This window comes from Sturnira hondurensis, unplaced genomic scaffold, assembly GCF_014824575.4.
Source record: "Sturnira hondurensis isolate 20B ecotype Veracruz unplaced genomic scaffold, ASM1482457v3 Scaffold0022910, whole genome shotgun sequence".
NCBI classification, from domain to species: Eukaryota; Metazoa; Chordata; class Mammalia; order Chiroptera; family Phyllostomidae; genus Sturnira; species Sturnira hondurensis.
Window position 1 is genome coordinate 11,973,004 of NW_028095541.1, and position 25,523 is coordinate 11,998,526.

A 25,523-nucleotide genomic window follows, 5' to 3' on the forward strand; every position below is an offset into this window, starting at 1 on the left:
GTGGTGATTGAGTTTCATTTTTTTGCATGTAGCTGTCCAGATCTCCTAACACCATTTGTTGAAGAGGCCATTTTTACTCCATTTTATGTGCCTGCCCCCTTTGTCAAATATCAATTGACCACAGAGACATTAGTTTATTTCTAGGTTCTCTATTCTGTTCCATTGATCTATGTGTCTGTTCTTATGCCAGTACCAGACTGTTTTGATTACAGTGGCCTTGTAATATAGTTTGATGTCACAGGTATTGTGATCCCTCCTACTTTGTTCTCTCCCTCCAAATTTCTTTCTCAAAATTGGTGTGGCTACTCAGGTTGTTTGTGGTTCCATGTAAATTTTTGAAATATTTGTTCTATATCTGTGAATATGTCATTGGTATTTTAATAGGGATTGTGTTGAATCTATAGATTGCTTTGGGTAGTATGGACATTTTGATAATGTTACTTCTTTGATATGTCCCCTAGAGCAAGGGACATAAAGGAAAGAATAAACAAATGGGACTTCATCAAAACAAAAAGCTTCTGCATGACTAAAGAAAATATCAGCAAAATGAAAAGGGAACCAACTGTACAGAAAAATACATTTACAAGTGATATCTTGGACAAGGGTTTGATAACCAAAATATATAAAGAACCCACATAACTCCACTACAGGAAGATAAACAACCCAACTAAAAATGGGCAAAGGACCTGAACAGACACCCCTCCAAAGAGGACAGGCAGAGAGCCCAGAGACATACGAAAGGATGCTCAGCATCACTAGCCATTTAATTTGCATCACTAGAGAGATGCAAATTAAAACCACAATGAGATAACACTTCACACTGGTCAGAACAGCCATGATAACCAAATCAAGAAACAACAAGTGCTGGCGAGGTTGTGGAGAAAAGGGAACCCTAGTGCACTGTTGGTGGGAATGCAGACTGGTACAGCCACTGTGGAAAACAGTATGGAATTTCCTCAGAAAACTAAAAATAGATCTGCCTTTTGATCCAGCAATTCCACTGCTGGGACTATATCCTAAGAATCCTAAAAGACCAATTCAAAAGAACCTGTGCACCCCAATGTTCATAGCAGCACAATTTATAATAGGCAAGTGCTGTAAGCAACCTAAGTACCCATCAGTTAATGAGTAGATCAAAAAAACATGGTGCATTAACATGATGGAATACTATACAGCAGAAAGAAAGATGGAGCGCCTACCCTTCATGAGAGCATGGATGGATCTGGAGAGCATTATGCTAAGTGAAATGAGCCAGGTGGTAAAAGACAAATACCATTTGATCTCACCTATAAGTGGAACCTAATCAACAAAACAAGTGAGCAAAATAGAACTGGAGACATGAAAATAAAGAACAAACTGACAGCAACCAAAGTGGGGGGAATAATGGTGGAAAGAAGGGGAAGGGTCATCAAGGAATGTGTATAAAGAACCCATGGACAAAGACAACGGGATGTGGGTGGGGGGAGGACTGAATGTGGGAGGTGGGGGGGTAGGGCAGGGGAGAGTAATGGGGACAACTGTAATTGAACAACAATAAAAAAATGAGAGAACAAAAAGGCCTCAAAGTAATATATTCTTTAGATGAGGATTTAGATAAGGGCCAATCTGAGTGATATCAAGCTCTTCTTCCAACTCAAATATTGGAAACTTTACCTAGAAGTGCTTTATACTTCATTGGTGAAATTGGTGAAAGTTTCCCAATAAAAATACAGGAGGATTAAATCAAAGGAGACACTAACAATAGTTGCACTGACAAAAAAGAAGATTCTAAAAAATACAATCTCAGCACTGGGAAGATCTTTGAAATCAATTGTACCCCTCTCTACTCCAGCACAGTCTTCCTCCACCATCCCACAAGGTGATCACCTCAACTCATACACTCTCAGCAATGGAGAACTCACTGTCCTATGAAGAGGCCCAGCCTATTTTTACACAGATATAATTGTTACCATCATTATAGTGCTCATTAAATGGACCAGAAATCACTCACTCTGTAGTTCTCTCCAATGATCTAGCTATCTCTTTCTATAGCTCTAAATCTCCAGTCCCTCTTACACTTGAAAGCAATTCAAATGACAGAAACTTGGAATAATAAAGGTGCAAATTACCAGGCTAGAGGCTGGACTGGTTAGAATAATGGTATAGGGTAGGAGAGTAGGAGGGATTTAGGTGATTCCAAATGAAGTAGAGACTTTAAGGAAATAGCAAGAAGACAATTGTGGTTAGAACAAAGTGAGTAAGACATAATGGTACAAGATAAAGTGAGCAAGCAGAACACACAAGGGCATTGTGGTAGGGCAATGTGAGACAGGGTTTTATACGGAGTATGATGGGTAGCCACTGAAGGGTTTGGACCAGGGGAATGACAGGAACTGTTTAACATTTAAAATATTTTTTAAAAAAGCACTTTTGCTCTTATATGGAAACTGACTGAAGAGGTACAAGGGTATAAGGAGGAGATGAAGAAGGCCAGTTACCATTAGCATCTAGAAACTTATGATGGTGATTGCAAGTTATATTCAAGTAGTAGGGCTGGGGTGGCAGCAGGAAAGAAAGGTTTGGGATGTACATTAAAAGGAGGACATACAAGCCTTACTGATGAGCCTGATGTGGGTTAGCAAAAAAAGAGGAAAGTCAAAGATGACTTCTGGTTTTCGGCCTGAGTAACAGGGTGGCCCATTTATGGAGATGAAGAGGGAGACAGAATGAGTTTGGGGAAGAGAGTTCTATTGCAAACATGTTAAGTTTTTAATGTTTATTAGACTTCAGAGATGTTGACTAGGCAGACATACATCTGAACCTTGAATACATATGAGAAACCAAGGCAAAGAAATAAATTTGGGAGACTAGGTGGCATTTAAAGAAGGAAGCACATGAGATCACATAGAGAATAACTATAGAAGGTGGCCAAGGACTGGGCCCTGAAGAATGCCAATTTTTGGAGACTATGAAGAAGATGGCAAGGGAGATTTTGAAATTTTATGTGTATTTTATGCTTTCTAGTATAAGAAGAACTAGAGATTTAGAACTACAGAAAGACACATCGAGACGGGAAAAGTTACAGACAGATTCTGCTCAGTGTAAGAAGCACTGAAATGAATAAGCTGGTAATTACTCTTCCTCAAAAAGCATTTGGAATTATTTTATATCTACAAACTACAAAGTCTACAGTAAGTCAGCATAACCTTCTTCAAAAACCACCTTTCAAAGTCATGTGCCTTATTCTATTTTGACTGCTGCCCACTGACCGCGTCTGGATAGCTGCATTTCATGTGTCAGCTGCTCAATTATTCCACCTCTAGCCTCTGGCATGTGTCCTAGCTTCTGCATCCAAGTTCTCACCCCAACTAACAATGTCTAGTTGCCAAAGTCTGACCAGGAGGCACATGGAGATCATATTCCCCAGAGCTGCCAGAAGTTCTTGGCATAGGATCAATGAAGCATACAATAAATGAGTGATTGCAATTAATCAGGTGACATAGAACAACTGACATGTTCGGGAACTGCAGAATGAGCCAGATCTAGATTGCAACAGAGATCAGGAGAGGGTGCTCCAGACTAGCTCCCCAGAGAAAATCTGCTCTAGGTTCCCCAGTGTTATCAGACATCCTTTTTTACGGAGAAGAGTTGAAGCAATCTGAACTTTAACCACATGTCCACGGATTCAGGACTTCCTGGGAGCTGGTGACACTGAGAACCGAACTGGAGGTGGTGCCACCATGAGCACTTGTTCTTCCTGCCCCATGCCCTCAGGATTAGCCTGGGGACATCTGTTACCCCCTCTGCCTCCACTACAAAGGGAATTCTAAACTATCTCATAGGTGCTTGTCAAGATTAAATATGATTATTGTAAATAAAGTGCCTCGTAGATAGGGAATGCTGAATATGAATTAGCTGCTCTCACTTATACTTCAGATGACCACAAAAGGATGGCCGGGTGGCTAAATGGTAAAGCATGCCGCTAAAAGCAACCCTTTTAATGCTCTGCTAGCAAAGAATAATAATAAAAAGGTTTTTTTTAATCTGGTATATAATCAATGAAACTTAAACTTTTGTCCTGAAAAACCTGTCTTCCATTCTTCTACACTTCCCCACCAAGGCTGGCACAGTTATATCACACAACTGAGAAGATAAGATTAACAACACCAATTCTGAATAAATATCAAGCAAAACAGAACCTTCTAAGCCTAACAATTATTCTGCAAGAGTTATTCAGGCTTGGGTCACTTGTTTTAAGCATCTATATTTTTAAGTATAATATATTTCTATTTCCTTTTATGAAATTTAAGTTTAACTAAAATCATTAAGTCGGCAACAGAAGCAGGAAACCATTCACAAGGCCAGCACGGCTATTTCACTTTTATTAATGAAAAGTTATGTAAGAGTTTCAGCAAACTAGAGTTCTCTTCTTACGGTCTTTTAATATTTATAGAAATTTAAAAGAGTTATACTGCTAGAGTTCATTTTGGAAATTGAGAATTTCTATTATCTGACAGCAATCAATTATTTTAGCTCAATTACAGAAATGGCTATTTAAGAGTTATGTCCATCTTTATTCATATCCTTTAACAACAGGTGGTCTGTATCTAGTACTTGACCTAAAAGCTCAAGTAAGTTGGCTGAAGAAAACTATACTACGAGGGTCTCAACTCCAAACCACTAAGGCACATCACTGGTCTTTCTGCCTCTAACAGTACAATTGAAAAAGAAAAGAAAGAAAGCAGTGTTCTGGGAACATTTAAAGGGCCTGCTTATGTTAACAGATAGTGCTGGACCGAACTACCAGAGAACACACAGCAGCTTACAGGACTCAGAGCAAAACTGTGACCGAGTACAAGGAGACGTTCGCAGACGCCACGCCAGTGCCCACAAACTGAGACCCCACTCCCCCTATGAACTGAGAAACAAAATCTACAGTTGCACATTTCCCTACATCTCCATTTCATGAAGTCTAGATTTTCAAAACATAATTATTTTGATTGTTCAAACCACTACATGAAAAGTCACTTGTAAACTATAATTTCAAATCAATAAACCTCTATTATTTATTTTTCTGCCTTCAATAAACTTTTATTTTTGGAATAATTTTAGATTTACAGAAAAGTTTCAAAGCAACTACAGAGCACCTATACACACTTCACTCAGGTTCACCTACACCACCTTATAGAACTGTGGTTTTGTCAAAACTAAGAAACTAGCACTAGTATATTATTGTTAACTAAACTACAGACTTTATTTGGATTTAACCTGTTGTCTTTTTTTTTCAGTTCTAACATCTAACCCAGGGTACCACATTCCTTTAATGATATTTTCTTTTAGTGCTTTAAGTTTTAGAAACTGCTAAATTGGTGTGTCTTATTAACAATGTCATATAATTATTACAGAAAATATAGCTCCCTGGAAACAATGATTTATTGGATATTAGGGAAGGTTATACTATGATTCATATAAATATGACATTTCTCTTATTGAGGAGAAAATGAGGTCAATCACTGAATTGAGTTATACCCATTGCCTACTTTGTTAGGAACCTGTTAGATGAAATTATTTAATGTTTCAGAAACATCTCTTCAAAAAATGCTTGTCACTTACCTATCTCTCAAGACTCCAGTAAAAGGTTGTAACATATGGTAAATCCTTTTAGATAGTCCTATAATAGAATATAAAGTATTATAATTATATTCAGATAATTCATTTTTATCAAATATATATAAAAACTGCTTTCCTCTCATTCCCAAATTTCATTTTTAATTACTGTATAATATTTTTTTAAGATACCAAAAAAACTAATTTAAGGGAGAATAATTCCATAAGTAAATCACATGTCTTTAGTTTAAAAATATAGGTATGCAAAATTTAATCAAAGTTTTAAGATAAATGGAAAATGTTCTAGGAAAAAAGGCCACAATGAAGAAAACTAAGAGGAATGTTCCACGTTTTTTTCATGAGCATAATGCTGTGGAAATTACTAAATAGCCATAAACAAGGGAATCATATTGAGGGTACAGCCTTTCTGATGGAAAAATGTAAAAGTTTGGGGTTAGGAGATTTTTGAAAAAAATGTGTCTGTTCAAGTGTCCATGTGTAACAGTTTACCTGAGATAGTCCCAATTTATGACCCTTGTCCCAACAATTTGTCATTTGTCTTGGATTTTCCACTTTTTAGAGACGCTTTTTTTTTTAACAGTAGCATTACAACAGGCCAGGACTTCCACTTCCAGGCTCTGCCATGACCTCACTGAGCAGTGCAGTGGACCCATCTAACTCAGACACCAGTGTGGTGTGGCGACAGCCAGAGGGAAAGCGGGGTAGGGGCTCGGTGGAGGCGAGCTCAAGGGAGGAAAACGGAAACGGAAAATGAAAGAGACTTTGCTTGGGGTAATGAGCACATGATGCCGTGTGCAGGCGATGTTTTCTTGAGTTGTACACTTGAAGCCTGTACGATTTTGTGAACCAATGTCGCCCTAATAAATTCAACTTAAAAAACTCTGTGAACATCCATGAGCAGTAACCCATCTCTGGATGGTCTGTAACTGACACTTACAGGAAAACTGTCACTCAGGAGTAGCTAGGGACAGCCAAGTCCTTCATTCTTGGGTAAAGCTGGAAGAAATACTCAGTGCTGCTTCCCCTGCTTCTGACCAGCTTGAAGACACCAATTACAAAAACCATATGGAGAACATGTTTTACATATAACTCGACAAAGCATGACTTTTCAATGAGATCAAATGACTGTTCTTTAAATTTATCTTAGTCAGCTCTGATTACAAATTATCTTGTTTAAACAGCCAAAGTTAAATGGCAGCTGTTATTTTGTTGGCTCTATTAGCAGAAGAAATTCACACTTAAATGATGCCAGCTTCCTATCAGTGTCAGGAGATACATCAACTAGAAAATCAGTTAATTCCAATAATGGTTTGATTGTTTTTATACAATTCAGGGAATTAAAGGAAAGCTTTTGGAAGTTCATTCTGCAGAACATGAAACACCTGATGTTGCTGTAACTGCTATTTAATACTCAGTTAAAAAGTTCAACAACAAAGATAAAACTACTGTCAGCTTTCCTTATTCAAAGTAATTATGCTCTATAAAGCAAAACCAAACCATGGCTCTAAGAAGAAATAGAGTTATGTTCCTGTGAGCCTTTGGCCACAACGTTTTCATCAACTGACCAAACATAACCTTGTTTTATGTGCATTTCTGCTTAATATAAATTGTTGAGTCACTGACATTGAACTCACAGTCAATAGTATTAACTCATGCCTGTATGAAACTTACTTAAAATGCATTTTCTCTGTAAAATACATCACATTTCAGCCTTCTGGCACTTAGGAGCAACACACAGCAGCACTTCAGCACGGTGCCTGGGCACTATCTTAAGGACATCATCAACAAGTGCATAAGCTGCAAAAAACGAGGCACCAGGAGATGGTGGTTTACAGTATCAGAGCTGAAAGGAGGCAGAGAATTGGTATATTTGACCTAAGCTGGAAACATGTGTTAAGCAACCAATTTTTTTTTCACTCTGCAAATGTCCATGAATGACTATAAAAGCAGCACGAGTACTAATTTTGGCACTACAAATATATTTTTGTAAGTAGAATTTGCAAAATGGAAATCTGTGAACAATAAGGATAGATTGTATTTGTTTTTACAATGCTGACACAAATTTTGTTCAAGCACAGCATCACAGTAAAGAACAATGTTTTTATTAATTAAAATATTATGGAACAAAAATTAAAATGGACTTGTTGTGATTCACATTCACAAATGTGCCATATAAACTTTCATAATATACTAATAACCAGTATAGAAATAAACATATTGCACAACTGCATCCACCAAAGAAGTGCCATTTACCAACTGAAATTCATAAATATTTAGACACATATACACACACTAGTTAAAAAAACTGAAGTAGAATGCTTTCTGTGGCAAAGACAATGTTGAATAAGAAAAAACTTCAGCATGGCAGTGATCCTAAAACTCATGTACATAGCCAAGCAAACTTAAAAAAGAAGAATGAAAATGAGAGTCATACGACCCAATTTCAATACTTATTATGTAGTTGCACACTATGAACTGTCATAAATGTAAACATGCAAAACAGTGGAACAAAAATGAAAAATAAACTCTTACTTTTCTGGTCAATTCTGACAACAAAACAGTTTAATGGACAAAAGTACAGTCTTTTCAACAAAAGGTACAGGGACAATATGCAAAAAAATTAGCAGGAGCATCTTTACACCAAACACTAAAATTAACTAAAAACCACAGACATCAGTGTAAGTACTACAACTATAAACCTCTTAGAAGAAAACACAGAAGTAAATTTTAGCATTTGGTAATGGTTTGTTAAATAGATAACAAAAGCACAAGCAAAAGAAGAAAAATAGATAAAATGGGCTACTTCAAAATTAAAATATTTTGTGCTATAAATGATATTATTTTTTAAAAAACCCTCCAGAATGGGAGTAAATAATTGCAAACCGTATATGTGAAAAGGGACTGGTATTGGTAATAAAGAACTCTTGAAATTCATTAATAAGAAGATTTTAAAAACTATTTAATTAAAATTTAAATAATGGGCAAAAATTTGAATAAACATTCTCTAAAGAAGATTTATAAGTAGTTAATAAACATGAGAAGATGTTCAACATCATAACCATGAAAACTACAATACATTTATAATCAATTTGATATTCAGTGATATTCCCAACCATTAGGATAGCTATAATCAAAACAAGAGATATCAGTAAGTACTGATGAGGATGTAGAGAAATTAGGATGCTCTACATATTGCTGGCGACGCAATGGAATGAAAAATGGGAGAGCCACTTATAAAAGCAGTTTGGCAGCTCCTGAAAAGGTTAAAACACAGAGTACCATTTGATCCAACAACCCTACTACTAACACATACTGAAGGGAAATGAACACATATATCTGCACAAAAATTTGTCCATCAATGTTCATAGCAGCATTATTCATAATAGCCAATAAGTGAAAAAAAATCCCAGATGCCCACCAATTAATGAATGAATTTAAAATATTCCACAAGATATAGAAGCAACCCGGGTGCCCAGCAACAGAAAAGTGTATAAAACAGCTGTGGTACTTACATGCAATGGAATATTACTTGGCCATAAAAATCAAAATCTTACCATTTGCAAAGGCACAGATGGACCTCAAAGGTATTATGCAGAGTAAAATAAAGCAAAGAAAGACAAATACAATCTAATTTCACTCATATTGGAATCTAAAGAGCAAAACAAACAAAAGAGAAATAGACTCATAGATACAGAGAACAACAGACTTCCGGTTGCCAGAGGGGGAGAAGTTGGAGGACTGGGTGAAAAAGGTGAAGAAATTATGAAGTACAAATTGGTACTTACAGAACAGTCACAGGGATGCAAATTACAGCACAGGGAACACAGTCAGTAACACTGTAACTGTGTACAGTGCCAGGTGCTGGAAACATCAGGGGGACACTTTGTAAAGGACGTGACTGTTTAACCACTAAGCTGTATACCTGAACTAATACAAAATACTGCTGAATGTGAACCGTAATTGAAGAACTAAATTTTATTTTTAAGAAGGTTAGGTTTTACTTTTAAGAAGTAAACAGATGTGGCAGATCCATATAATGGACTAGTATTCGGCAATAAAAAGGACTGAAATACTCATACATACCACATCATGAATGAACCTCAAAAACACTGTACTAAGTGAAAGAAGTCAGACACAAAAGCCCTTGTATTGTATGACATGATTTACATGAAAACCAGAATAAACAAATCCACAGAGACAAAGTGAACCAATGGTTGATAGGACTGGGGTGACTGGGAGGATGGGGATGGGAAATGAGTGTGAATGGGTTTGGGTTTCTTTCTGATGTGATGAAAATGCTCTCAGCCTAGATTATGGTGATGGGCTTACAATTCTGAGAATCTAGTAAAACCAGTGAATTATACACTTGAAACAGGTTAATAATAATGTTTTTACTTTGATTAAAACCAACTATAGTGTCTAAAAAAAGAAAATTATGTTTATATGTTAAAAGGACTTATCTAGCCCTAGCTGGTGTAGCTCAGTGAATTGAGCACGGGCCTGTGAACCAAACAACTGCAGCTCGATTCCCAGTCAGGGCACATGCCTGGGTTGCAGACCAGTTCCCAGCAGGGGACACATGGGAGGCAACCATACATTGATGTTTCTCACCCTCTCTCCTTCCTTTCCCCTCTAAAGATAAATAAATAACATCTTTTTTTAAAAAAGGACTTATGTAAGAAAAAGAAGATGATCAATAATAAGAACATTAAAAATGACAACAAACACACAACTATCAACAGTGGAACTAAAAACAAACAAACAAACAAAGCAAACAACTAGAACAGGAAAAGAACCACAGAAATAGAGAAAACATGGAGGGTTATCAGTGGGCAGGGGGAGGGGGAAAATGAGGGAAAAGGTACAGGCAACAAGAAGCATAAATGGTAGGCACAAACCAGACAGGGGGAGGTTAAGAATAGTATAGGAAATGAAGAAGCCTAAGAACTTATATGAACAACCCATGGACATGAACTAAGGGGGAAGGGATGCTGGAGAGAGGAAGGTAAAGGGTAGAGGAGGATAAAGGGGAGGAAAAAATGGGCCAACTGTAATAGCATAATCAATAAAATACACTTTAAAAAGAGTGACTGGCAAAATTCTATTTCTTAACCTGAGTGTTATTGGCATGGTAATAATTCACCAAAGCAATATACTTGCTTTGAGTGGTTTTGCATTTCTGTTTTCTTATACAACAAAAACACTTTTAAAAGCTACATTTTTGGATTTTTTTAAAAGTAGGAATGTGCAATTATATGCTAATTATTTGACTAACTTATTAAGATAATGATGAAAATATTCTATGTCTGTACTGTCCAAAATGAGATCCAGAAATGTGGCCAGCATATTTGAGGAACTAAATTTTTAATTTATTTCTAAGTAATTTAAATAGCCATTACAGGTGGTGGCTACCTCATAGAAAATGAAGAGTTAGAGCATAAAACCACTATGAAATTTTGGGCAGAAAAATAAATGTTTACTTTTAAAATATTAAAAGTAAAATGTATATACCAGAGACATGGCAGCTTTGTGACAACTCTTATTTGTTTTTAAGTTTGCCTAAACTTCTCAAAGTTCAATGAAATAAATAGGACCTGCCATCCTCTTATTTACATAAATAAAAGTTAAATTTATATCTCGGAAAACTTTGGAATCAGATGTTCTTGTCTTACTGGACAGAGTTCTTTCTATAAGGAGCTCTCATATTCTGGCTTCTCTTCAGATCATGTAAATCTTTCACCTTTTACTATAGAGAGCTCTTAACAGCAGTCCTATCTCCAGATTTCACCCAAACTCTCAAGGCATGAACATGGCAAACTCATTAGAACACCACTTGGGGCTGCTACAATGTATCACCAATGCCCATCCCTTCTCTGTCTCTAAGAACCACTGATTGGATCAGAATCTTGAACAAATCCATCTAAAGTCTAAGGTTTCTGTCACCCTCCAAATGGTTTCCCAGTCCTAAATTCTCCAGATTTGGTTTTATAAACAGTGTGTCACTAAAAATAGTCTTTAACATTTAATCACTTGACAAACATTTATTGAGCAATTATTCTGTTAGGTATTAAACAAATTAAAAGCACAATCTTTGTCCTCAAAGAGATTATACTCTTGGGGGGACTGGTCAGGCACCAAATAAACCTCCAGAATTGAGCAGTGTGTTTTAAGCGCTCAATGACTTCCATTTACACACTTCTATGGTTGTACGGAAATGTAGCATCTAGTTCCCAGGAATAGAAGAGAGGCCAGGGAAGCGGGACTCAAGCAGAGGGATACCTGAGCTAAATCTTGGAAGACAAGCAGAAGATATCCAAGCAGTGAAGTGGTAAGGTGTTTCAGGCAAACAGAAAACATGCAAAGGCACAAAAGTCCAAGAGAACTCGGCAATAAGGGAAGCTCAGTACTGAAGCACAAGAAAGGAGGGGAGGTACGAGCAGTAAACACTAGGCAGGTGGGCAGAGACCCAATCCCAAAGCCCTCTGCTTGCATAGGGAGGAGTCTAGATTTTACCTGGAAGAAGTAGGAAGCCAAAGAATTTGAGCTCAGGAATAATGTGACTAGACTTGCATTTTTAAGAACATCACTCTGCAACAATATGATGTATAAACAAGAAAGTCTGAGACTGGAGATAGGACAAGACTTTACAGCATTACAGGTGGGAAAAGGTGAGGGCTCAAACTAAGGCAGAAATAGGGATGGAGACGAAATGGTGCACTTAAGGAATGTTTAGCATATGGAACATCAGTTGGCTGTACACGGGGGAAATGAAAAATAAAGAACTAAGGTAAGTTCCAGAACTCTTGCTTGAGAAAAAGGAGAATGACATTCACTAATAAAAAAATAGAGGAGGAACAAGAAGTTCAAGTTTGAGAGGTACTTTTGAGTCTTGAAAACTGAGGGAACAGGTATCAAATGTCCTCAGAGAGTTTAAGTGAGCTCAAGTCTACAGGCCCCCTGCTCAGAATTACCGAACGAAAAACGGAGGACAGAGCCCAGTGATGTGTATTTAATCGCCCTCCAGATGGTTCTAGTGCATGCCAATTTGGAGAACCACTGGTCCTGACGAGAATTACCAATAATACTGGCACAGGATCGAGCAGTCAGGGAGGCACAGATGATGTCAAAAGGGAGGCGTATTACTACTAGGATCCAAATTACAGGACATTTAAAGAATAAAGTGGAGGAAAAGAAATGGAGACAGTACATGTAGACTTTTCCTTCAATAATTTTGAAGAGATAGTGAAAAGAGAGACATAAAAAATAAAGATGAGAAAAAAAAATGGTTAACAGAATAAAGTCCTCCAAGAGATAGTTAAGGACTCAGAGCCCAAGAGGAGCTTGCCTTGGCAGGTACGGCAGGCTCTAGTGGCTGCCTTCCCAGTCCACTGCTCTTCCTGGAAAACTGAGTCCTAATGTTGTTCTTCTCTGAAAGGACTGGGAGGCCGTAAATCTTGACTAGTCTAAGCCAATCAAAGGACTTCTATACCCTTTTGCCACGGACTGGTTTAGAACTGGGTTATCTGATGTAAAATTGGCTAATGAAATCAAGTCTGCTGGGAGGTTTCTGGGAAAGTGTTTTTTACTCTTAAAAAGATCTGTGAGGTGATAGATCCTGAATGTTTTTATCTCTCCAAAAGTCCTGTTGAAACCCTAACGTCCAATGTGATTAGTATCTGGAGGTGGGGTCTTTGGGCTAAATCAGGTTAAATAAGGGTTAAATCAAATCAGGTAAGGAGGGCGGAGCTCCCACAATGAAAATAGTGCCCCATGAAACAAGACACTCGAGCCCTCTCTCTGCCATGTGAGGAAATAGCAAAAAGGCAGCTGTCCACAAGCCAGGAAGGGGCCCTCACCAAGAATCGAATCATCAGACACCTCGACCTCAGACCTCCCAAACTCCAGAATGATGAGAAACATGTTTGTTGTTTAAGCTATCCAGGCTACAGTATCTTGTTCTAGCAGTCCAAATTAAGACAAGAGACACTGTCTTTTCTTACAGTCTTGGGTGCTTTGAGATAGGGATATAAATCTTGGAGCTAACGGTACCTGCCACTCTGAGATCAGGAGGTGCTGAGCCTAAGGACAAGCACTAACTGGTGGGAGATTGGAAAGACAGAAGGCTCCTAAGAGCCTAATGACAATGCTTAGCCGCTGTATGAACCAACTATAAAACGCTCTTTCTTCTAGATTTCTAGTGTACATGAGATCATAAAATTTACTTCTCATTTGAGCCATTTTCAGTTGGGTCTTCTGTTACTTGCCACCTAAAAGCATCCTAACTGACACAGAATGAAAAAAATATTTTCACTGAAAGGGGTATGGATGAAATTAAGTTTGTGTACCAGACGGAAACTTGGAAATTTCAGTAAGTTTAAAGCTGAAGTTTCATTTATTATAAAATGTAGCTCATATAGATTTATTTTATAAAGGGAATCACCTTAACAGCTCTTTTCTACTTAAAAATCAGTATTTCTAATTATAACAATAAATAGTGGAGATGATGATTATGATGATGATAATGATATTAAAAATACCTGTGGTTATTAAAGTGTTTTGAAATCTAGGCATTTTATTCTTGTATTGTTTGTATTCTGCATTCCATTTGACTTCAATAGTAAAACCATATCAATCTCTTTTACTTTGCTTCTAACAATTCTCAGGTCAGTTTCATTTTTCATACTTTCATAATATACATAACATTCTACTACACTATAGTTTATAGAGGAAATCCTTAACTCTAAAAAACAAACAATCTGAACATTTAAAGTTGTCCCGGAGGTCCCTAAGCCTCTCGTCACTTTTTTTTTTTAATTCTTGTTTCTTCATTTTGTTCCAATTGAATGTTTATTTCTTCCTTCTGCTCCAAATTGTTGACTTGAGTCCTGGTTTCCTTCCCTTTACTGTTGGTTCTCTGTATATTTTACTTTATTTCACTTTGCATAGCCTTTACTTATTCTTCTATTTTGCAACCATACTTAATCATTTCTGCGAGCATCTGATTACCAGTATTTTGAACTGTGCATCTGATAGGTTGGCCAGCTCTTATCTCTTAGTTCTATTTTTGGAGTTTTGATCTACTCTTTCATTTGGGCCATATTTCTTTGTCTTGGTGCACCTATTAGGTTGTAAGGGGTGGAGCCTTAGGTTTTTGCCATTGGGTGAGGCAACCCACATGGCTTCGTTGTGGCACTGTATGTGGGGGAGGGGTCAGAGAGAGAACAATGGTGCTTGCTCAGCTCTTGGCTGGCTTTCGGTCATTTCTCCCACTAACCACAAGCAAACTGGGCCTTTCCAGTGCTGATTCCTAGGTGGCTGGGTTTGTGTACATTCTAGGGCCCCATGGGTCTCTAAGAACCTCCACTGTGAGGCAGGGAGTTTTTCCTGCAACCCGCACAGGTTTTTACAGCCAGAGTTTTTGAGGCTTTAGTTTCTCTCACTGGATCCCTGAGTTGCACAGTCTGTCTCACTCCCATTGTTCCTCCTGGTTTATCTGCATGCAAATATGGGACCACCCATTCCAACATGCCTTGTCCAGCATCCCAGGAGAGGCCTCCTTGGGTGTACAAGCTTCTGGTCCTGTGGCACAGTCCACAGGCTTGCTCCACCAGACATGGGAGAGCCTGAGTCTGCCCCGGCTTTTCAAGCCAGAAGCAGCAGGCAGCTTAATTCAAAGGAAAGCACTTTTGTAAGAAATGAACAAGACATGTGAAAGCTCTGAAATGTAGATTCCAAGATACCTCCCCCCGACACATACACAAAAGATAATCAGAAAAGCAAGTGAGAAGGAGAGGAGAAAGAGCCAGAAATTGAAATTTTATTTTATTTATTTATTTATTTATTTATTTAAAGATCTTATTTATTTACCTTAGAGAGGAAGGGAAGGAGAGAGAGAGAGAGGGAGAGAGAAATATCAATGTATGGTTGCCTCTCGTTCGTCCCCTGCTGGGAACCGGGAACCTGGAACTGGCCTGCAACCCAGGCATGTGCCCTAACTGGGAATCGAACCACGATCGTGTGGTTCGCAGGCCCGTGCTCAATCCACTGAGCTACACCAGCCAGGGCCAGAAATTGAAATTTTATTTGAAAGAACAATGATGGAGAACTTCCCCAATCTGGCAAAAGAAATAGACTGCCAGGAAGTCCAGGAAGATCAGAGAGTCCCAAAGAAGTTAATACCAAGGCACATCATAATTACATTACCCAAGATTAAAGATGAGGAGAGAATCTTAAAAGCAGCAAGAAAAAGGGTGAGAGTTACCTACAAAGCAGTTCCCATAAGACTATCAGCTGATTTCTCAAAAGAGACCTTGAAGGCAGGAAAGGGCTGGAAAGAAGTATTCAAAGTCATGAAATCCAAAGACCTACATCCAAGGTTACTCTATCCAGCAAAGCTGCCATTTAGAATGGAGGGCAGATAAAGTGCTTCCCAGATAAGGTCAAGTTAAAGGAGTTCATCATCGCCAAGTCCTTATTATATGAAAAGTTAAAGGGACTTAACTAAGAAAAAGAAGATGATCAATAATAGGAACATTAAAATGACAACGAACACACAACTATCAACAATGGAATCTAAAAACAAAAACAAATAAAGCAAACAACTAGAACAGGAACAGAACCACAGAAATAGAGATCACATGGAGGGTTATCAGTGGGGAAGGAGAGGGGAAGAATGGTGGAAAAGGTACAGGGAACAAGAAGCATAATTGGTAGGCCCACAGCAGACAGGGGGAGGTTAAGATTACTGTAGGAAATGGAGAAGCCAAAGAACTTATACGTACAACCCATGGACATGAACTAAGAATGGAGCATTGTTGGAGGGAAGGGGGTTGCAGGGCAGAGAGGGATAAAGTGGAGAAAAAAATTGGATGACTGTAATAGTGTAATCAATAAAATATACTTTAAAGAACAGTCTGAAAACCAAACAACTTATTAAAAGATTCCTATTTTTAATTCCATATATTTTCTAAATCTGTTCAAGAAAATAAAATAACATTTCAACCACATCTGTGCAACGATAACTTTGATTCATATCAGAGGGTGGAAAATCAACACTGCAGCCATACAAACACCAGAGAAAGCCTGATTTGAGCACGAATAACAAAAAGTACCAGAACTGTGTGCCTGTCCAAGCAGTCCCCAAACGGTGAAAAGAATTTTTTGAAAATTAAATTGCAAGATAGTTTTTGAAGTCCAAAGCATTTTTCCTATAGAAACAATGTTGCTATAAGTAATTCCATTATGAGGCAAGTCTATAAAAACTTTATAAAAACCATATGCGTAAGACTACTGTTTGAACTATACCCAGCCAAAATAATACCTCTTCCTTTGGAAAATACATCATTTTCTCCCTCCACCCTCTACCAAACCCCAGAAAAACTCCAGTCTCGGCCTCCCCTCACCTCGCCAACCTCACCTCTCCTTACTCTCCTCTCCCCACATTCCGTGGGTCGGCCACACCACCCTGCTTCAACCTGCAGGGCCTTCTCCCCGCCAAGCCATTGCTGCCATGACCTTCCTGCCCTCTCCTAGGCAACCTCTATTCAGCCTTCTGGTCTTGGCTTAAAAGCTACTTCCTCAGGACAGTTGTCCCTCGCCCCACACTCAGTCACGCATCCCTGCTACACTTTCCCACCACAGTACTGATGACACTGCACCGCAGTCACTTTGCCTGCCTCCCCCAGAATCTCCATCATGTCCATTTTCTTTGCTATTAGTTTAACCCCAGAGCTTAGAAGAGTCCTTGCCATTTTGAAGATGTTTAGTACACATTTGTTTGTATGAATGAATTTTCATAGAAGGTACTTCAATGCATTTTTAACTGGATCTATGAAATATTTAAGCTGATCTTTGATCATTATCAAGGAATAAAGGTTTCCCCCCCAAATTTCTCCCCTCCAGAATGTATACCTACAGATTGTTCACACAGAGGAGGCTCTCCAGCTTCTTCCTCACTGGTGGTTTAGAAAGTAACTTAAATAAAACATTAAAATTATAGCAAACAGAAATAAGCATATTTTTTAAATGACCTTTATCTCTTTCCTGTAGGTAATGTAATTTATTCTTATGGCTTTCACTGTAATTGATAAAATGCTGGTCCCCAACTTGTATCCAAGGCCTGACTTCTTTCTTAAGTGAAGAGCCAAATTTCCAGCCGTCTACAGTTTCCTACTTGAATGTCTCACAAGGACCTCACTCGCTCCCCAGATCCTCCTCAACCTTTCTTTTCTCCCAGGGTCCCCATTTCAGATAGTGACTGCAGCGTGACACGCGAGTTCCCCCACCCTTGCCTTCTGAAGGCTGTTCCACGACTAACAGCGGTGCCCATGGCCTGGAAACCGTCAGACACACAGCATCTCCGGCCCCTCCTCGGATCTGCTGAATCAAAATGTATCTTTTAACAAAATCCCCAGGCAATTCATAGGCACATTAAAATGTGAGAAACAATAATTTATAATTCTTTTTTTCCCTACCACCACACATCAACTCTGTCAACAACTCTACACAAGAAAATGCCTCAAATATATTTCATCCATGTCCATTATCATTGCTCTGAGTTCAGCTACCACCTCTCTTTTTTACTTTTTTAAATTACAGTTTATATTTCATATTTTGTATTAGTTTCAGGTATATAACATAGTGATTAGATATTCGAAGTACCCATCTGAAACTGTACAGTTACAACAATATTAGTGACTGTATTTCTCTTGTCTGGAACATTTCACAAGATACTGTATTGCACAGCTATGGGTTTTGTGAGAGGCCACGTGGCTGGCTGGCTGGGACTGTGCATAATAAAAAGTTCATATTATCTGTGTTGCAACTTGATACAAACATTCCCCTCAGTCAGTTGTATTATTTTTTCATTACTTATAAATGCTAAATTTTATATATTCAAAACTGTTGGACTGTCTTTGGTGAGTTTATTTTCATTGCTCTAATACTAAGTTATTATTCTTTCACAAATCTGGTGAATATTTGATTTTCTACTACTTTTTAAAAATGTAATTTTTAACTGTTTATCTCTTAAAACCAGCTGGACCTGATGAAGACGTGATGTGCATAAACACTCATATATAGCCATAAACCTACCTCTTCCAATCCTACCCGCACTCCCTTTGCTAGGATACAGCTAGGGAAGTCCCTTTCATTTAAACTCCTCATTCATTTTAAGTCACACCCCCTTACTTCAGAATGCAGAGAAGAGAGCAGCCTGAGCTAGTGTCCTGCGCACCACCTTAAAGGTGGCCCTGAGACATCCACACCCTCTATGAAAGAACTAACAATTAGCATTTTAAGGTCCATGTTAGGGACAGAGACATTTAAAGGACGGATCAGCAATAAAAATCAAGGCTAATGTTAAATGTCATGGCAACACTCACTGCCATGTTTTCTAAGTCCTCAAAACTGGGCCTGGCATGACCCCCTTCTGACTTCATGTCAGGGAGCTAATTTTCAAATTAGAAAAGGGGACTCAGTCAAGTGGTTTGCAGCTGAGTCCGTCTGATTCCCAGGGGGCTGCAGAAACTGGGGGGGGGGGCACTTTTTAGATGTCACAGAAAGGGAACACACATTGCTACCAGGGAGGAACCAGGGACCATAAGTGTTCCTCAATGCAGAGAGCAATCTTGTGCAACAAAAACTGGTCCCATCCCACACACCAATAGCCACCTCACTTCAGCTAAGAGCCCTAAAGCCCCAAATGTCTTGCTTCCAGTATCTAGACAAGGCCAGTCTCCTCTCATTCATTCCATCCACCCTGCCACAGGTACATGTTCTCAGTGGGAGGGCCAGCTCTGAGGAGGACTGAGGGAGACCTGGATGCACTGGATGCCGTGCTTACTCCTCCCGTGGAGTCTCTGGCCCCACTGCCCATTCTGGTCTGCATTTGTTCAAGTAACACCCCAAGCTTCTAACCTTTGGCTACTCTCTTCTCACTCGGATCCACCAAAATCTGTTTCATATAAGTTCTGAGAAAATATCTGATAAACAAATCACACTAAAATATTAATGAGGATACAATGCATTTCTCTTCTCAGGGATGTATGTATTTAAGGCTTAAGCAAAGATACTACTTTCTTACCATCTCTTCTCTGTCCCCACCCTGATCCGAGCTACTACCATCTTTTCACCTGGATCACCACAGCAGTTTCTTAACTAGTCTCCCTGCTTTAACCTTCTAACTCATAGTCTACTCTCAACAAAGAGCTGACCCACCTAAGATCCTCACATTTCTTAGCTCAAAACTATCTTGCTCAGTAATAATAAACGCCAAGAATCTCCAATGGCCCACAACGTCATAAGTGATCTGACATGAGGAAAGCTGAAGGCAGAGTATATCAGGCAGTAAAAACAAGAGTCTCTTCGATCATGTTAAATTTGAGATGCTATGAGACATTCAAGCGAGCTGCCATAAAAGCATCATCCTTAGACCCTCAGAAGGCAGCTTTAGGCTGTATGAATGGTTCTCAACTGGGGATAATTGTGCCCCCCCAAGAGACATTTTTGTCTGTCACACCTGGCAGAGAGGTGTTCTGCTGGCTTCTAGTGGGTAGAGGCCACAGATGCTGCCGGACATCCCACAACGCACAGGACGGCAACCCCACAACAACGGCCACAGAATCAGCTGGCCCAAAACATCACTGGCACCGAAGTGGAGAAACCCTCGGCTTGAGACATAAACATGGAAGACTTACCAAACAGATCGTGTTTAAAACCCAAAGAACAAAGTGAGGGGAGAAAAAGAGGACTAAACCTTGAAAAACTCCTCTTTCACGAGTCAGACAAAGGTGGAAGAACCAACATAGAAGACTGAAAAGGGTAAGCTAGAATGGGCAAAAGAAAACCACGAACAAGTGGTGTGACGAAGGCCAAGGGAAGAGTGTCCCTGAAAGGAAGCAGTGCTCGCTGTGTCAATTGCAATCGGAGTGGCTAAGATATCAAACCGCAATGGCAGGGGTAGGAGGTTTGAAACAACGGAGGAAGTATGCTGTGGGGAGTGAGATAATAGCAGCACCGGGGAAGACTGCTGGTAATTTTGAGCCTGCTGAGTGAGTGCATCACTGAAGTGAAACCAACAGGCAGGCAGGTGAGCTCATCTAGCCCTGAGGCTTTGCCAGATAGCAGAAATACAAGAGATACAAAGGAATTGAGGGAATTTGCAGGAGAGTAATTTGAATTGGGGCAGCTAGGCTGGATAAGAAAGGAACTCATGACAGGTAGGAACTAATGAATAAAGAGAAACTGAGGGAGGGGGTTAATGAACTCAAAGACTTGGTAAGTCCTAAACATTTTCCCAAATCAAAAAATACACTTCCCCACCATGTTTTTAATTGCTGTGTAATAAAATAGTCTATTTCTTGATATTATTAAGTAAATGTGATTTAATTTAATAAGAAAGAGCTATTTGCTATTTGAACACTGCTCACCTTTCTACTTACTTTTCATGATCTGGATCAAAGGCATTTGTGGGAAAAAACAAAAACAAACAAAAAAATGTTATCATGAAGGATAACAGGCCTAGGTTAAAACATCAGCTCTTTTCTTACTAATGGTAGGACCTTGGAAAATTTACCTAACTTTTCTGAATCTAAATCTCTTCATCTAATTAACAGATTGTGGTAGGCAGAATAATGCCCTCCCCAACGAGGATATCTAGGTCCTAATCCCTAAAGTCTATTAATATGTCACGTTACATATTATGTGGCAAAGGGGAATTAAGGCTACAAGTAGAATTAAGGTTGCTAATCAATTGACCTTAAAATAAAGACAGTATCCTGGCACATCGAGGAAGGCCCAAAGTAATCACAAGGGTCCTCCAAGGGAGAAGAGGGACACAGAAGAATCGGAACCAGAGAAAGGGCCTATGAGAACCAACCTGCCGGTGCTGGCGCTGAGATGGAAGGCAGCCGGCAGGAGCCAAGGAAATGTTGGCGGCCTACAGAAGCTGGAAAAGACAAGAAAACTGACCCCCCGTAAAACCCCCAGAAAGGAATGCAGCCTTGCCAACACTCAGTAAGACCCATTTTGGGTTTCTGAGCTCCAAAAGAGTAAGAAAATAAATCTGTTGTTTTAAACCATGAAGTTCTTGTTAATTTGTTACAGGATCTGCACGGGTGAAACAAATCATCTTCATAAACTGTTACGTACATTAACCAACATATACAAAGTAGCTAACAGAATGTCTCATTCATAGGAAGCATTTAAATAGCTGCTATTAGGATTATCAGTGTCAATACTATTAACAGCACCCAAACCAACATACATCCACAGAAAGAACAGTTCTAGAGTTTACTTAATTCTGTGACGTGAGATTTCCTGACCTCTACAGAACTCAGTTCTCTCACCTACAAAAGAAGTAAGGGTGCCTACAACAGACAACTTCTAAAGTTTCTTCCAGCTCTAACATTTATGACTCTAAAATCTAATTCCTTAATGACACATTCTACTTATTGCTAATTAACTGATTCAGAAAATCCTATTAAGTAAAAATAATAAGCCAAGTAGTTTTCATTTTATGTTTCAACATTTTCAATATTTTATATTGCTGAGTTATAGCCTTATAAAGTTGAGTCATGGCATAAAAACCACAGGCCTGCAAGCAAGGAAAAATAACTAAGTCATCCAGCTACTATTTAAAGGTGTTATAATCAAACTACAATAATAATAGAATCTTTTCAAATAGCTCAAAGTATATCCACACATATTACCTCATTTATTCTTTTTTTAACAGCTTTATTGAGATATAATTCACATATCATAAAATTCACCCTTTTAAAGTGTACAATCCATTGGTTTTAATATATTCAGAGTTCTGCAACTATCACCACAGTCTTAGACCATTTTCATTATCCCCAAAAGAAACTCCCTACCCCGTTAGCAGTCACTCCCCATGGCCCCTCTCCTGGCCCTGTGAGTTGGCCTATTCTGGACATGTCATATGGATAGAATTACACAATAAATGGCATTTTGGGGGGCCTGGCTCTCACCAAGCACAATGCTTTAAGATTCAGCCATGTGGCAACAGGCGTCATCCAGCACTCCGCTCCTTTTCATCGCTGCATGATACTCCACTGCCTGGATGGGCCCCACTTGCTCATCCATTCATCAGCTGATAACATCTGGGTTGCTTCTCCTTTTTAACTATTAGGAATAACGATGCTATGACCATCCATGTACAAGTGTTTATATATCTGTACATTTTTATTTCTTTTGAATATATACCTAAAGTGGAACTGCTAGGTAACATGTGGTAACTTTATTTTTTAATCTTTTAAGGAACTGCCAAACTGTTTTCTGAAGCAGGGGCCCACTTTTATATTTGCACCAGCAAGTACGAAGGTTCCAATTTCTCTACATCCTTGACAACACTTGTTATTATCTATCTTTGATTATAGCCACCTAGGGACTATGAGCACTATCTTTTGTGGTTTTGACTTGCATACCTCTATGACTAATAATGATAAGCATCTTTTCATGTGCTTATTAACTATTTATAAGTCTTCTTTGGAGAAATGTCTACTCAGACCCTTTGTCTATTTTTTAGTTGGGTGATCTGTCCATTTTTATTAATGATTTGTAACAATTTTTCATAAATTCTGAAGACAAGTACATTATCAGATAGATGACTCGCATGTATTCTCTCCCACTGTATGTACCTCATCTAACCGTAGTGCAGCCATTTGCACCAGACCGTGTTGTTATCCCCACTTCACAGAGTTGGCATGTCATGTGATTAAACGGACTCGACAACCGACAGACTCAAAAGAAAGCTTATAGCTGTGCTCCTGTTTTTATTAATTTAAAGGTCATATATTGACAGCTACACTGTGACAGAACACTCAGAAAGTCCCCTTCACTCACCCCAGATGCTGTCTATAGCATTTCCACAGCTATATCAAAGATGATACATTTATTCGCTCAAAAAATAATTAAGTGTCTGTGGCCAGCTGTGTGCCACTCCTAGCTCTGGATGCATCGGTGAACATGACCCTTGTCCTCATTAGTCTTACAATTCAGCGGAGTTGTGGGAAACCCCTAGCTTTAAATCACTTTATTAATAGCAAACAGTCCAAACAAAGAAATTTTTATCATAATGGTAAAAGATTCACCCTCAACTCAGAAGAACATTACAGATTTAATGCAAGTGACATTCTTTTTTATTTTTAATTCACAGCACCAAACTTATTTTGTGGTCCAGTGCAACCATGTTCCGAGTATTGGCTTCTGTACACCAACACTTGGTTCTTATTGATCCTTTTCATAATGCAACAATGCTTCCTTTAATACTTGTCAAAATGCAACTTTGACAAAAGGAAGATAACTCCTATTTACCTTTAACCAGAAAATATGAAGGTTCAGAGTCTATATCCTGGCCCAGTCTTACCCTATGCTAAAGAACGATGTTATAATATCTCTACCAAACACCAAAACAAAAATACAGAATTACAAATCTGAAAACTTAAAAAGGTAGTTCTAACCTTTTCTACCCAAGTATTCCTAATGCAATGCAGAGGAACCAAACAATCCCCGGGAAACTGGAGCCCTACGTGGCCCAGGCAAACTCTAAGTTTCCTGGTCTTGGTTTTCTTCCTCCTTAAAGAGTTTACACCAATGTTACATTCTCAACTATAACACATCCAGTTTCTTATAAAGAACATCTGACATTCTTAATTTGGGTCATTACAAAAATTTGTTGAGAAGGACAAATAGAATGCATGGCTTACAACTGCAACTACCTTAACTCTAATGGTGCAAATTTAGTGCATTAAATAGCAGACAGCGAGTAAAAGGAACACTCAGGAAAGAGGTGGCATGCCCACCCTATGGTTCCGAGTGCCCCCGGCACCCTCCTTTGTCACTGGAGGGTGTGCACGCCGCGTCTAGCCGGCCAGATGCTTCAGGATGAAGAAGGCATAGGCTGAGCAGGGAGGACATAACCAGACGTGCCCCCTGGGACAGGCAGTTGCAGGAAGGCAGCTCACAGCTCAATGCAGGGCTTCTCCACGCTGTGAACTGTGAAGCTAGGGGTTCTCTGCAGGTGCCCTGGGTTGCTTTGTGGGGTCAAGAACAGCTGTAAGTGGGCAGAGCATTGCACTGCTGTCTTACAATTCCCTCACTTTCACCTGTTTTATATACTGGGCTCTCATATTGATCTTCTGAAGACTGCTCTGACTTCAGAGAAAGGGGCTGAAAACCTGAATCTAGAGGAAGTCTTGGCCAGGCAGACAACAATGTCCATCAGATCTGAAAGACAAGGTGAGGACAAATGGGAGAATGAATAATGAAGCCGGTGAGGAGCAGAGTCAAAAACAGGAAAGGGTGCGGTATAAGCCAAGGGTCGGGGTCAGGCCTTTATCCACAGAAAAGAATGCCTATTGTGGAGTGGGTGCGTCTGCTTAAAGGAACAGCAATGGGATCCTTCACCCAGAAGCACTCAACTGCTTAAATCTTAAACTATAATATGCTATTGTGGGGCCACCATCTCTTACACTTCTCACTCTCTAGAATCCTTAAGTCCTGTTGCCAATCAATTTTCTACAAAACATCTGAACCACCAGAAAAGTAAGACTCACTCCTCTGATTCAAACCTTCCAATGGCTTTCCCACGGCACCTGAAGAAAATCTACATTTTTATGGTAGCCCTAATATAATCATACCCCTCACTAATTACCACTCTCCTCCTCACTCACGCTCCCCAGTGCCCCAGCTGCTCCTAGAGCAAGCTCCTGGCCAGGCCCTTTCTGCCACACTGTCTCCTTACCCCGTGCACCGCTGAGTCCTCACTGCATCCCAGGCTCCGCTCGGAGGGCACCTCTTCTAAGGGCCTCCTCCTGTTCAGAGTATGTAAAACAGCAGGTGCATCACTCTCTAACTCTTCACCCTTCCTCTTTTTAACATTCCCTTACAATCTGAAA

General features: G+C 39.2%; 1 protein-coding gene across 4 annotated transcripts in view; it reads right to left on the reverse strand.

Moving 5' to 3' along the window:
• Positions 1–25,523, reverse strand: part of ZNF438 (zinc finger protein 438) — a 173,995-nt gene that overhangs the window by 132,319 nt on the left and 16,153 nt on the right. For 2 of the 4 annotated variants that reach the window (XM_037037242.1, XM_037037244.1), the window contains exons 1-2: positions 17,892–18,366; positions 5,593–5,650 (exon numbers count right to left, since the gene is read on the reverse strand). The gene's annotated coding sequence lies outside the window, so the exon portion shown is untranslated. Of the gene's footprint in view, positions 1–5,592; positions 5,651–17,891; positions 18,367–25,523 lie in introns of those variants that run through there. The other 2 variants (XM_037037245.1, XM_037037243.1) reach the window with 1 other exon arrangement.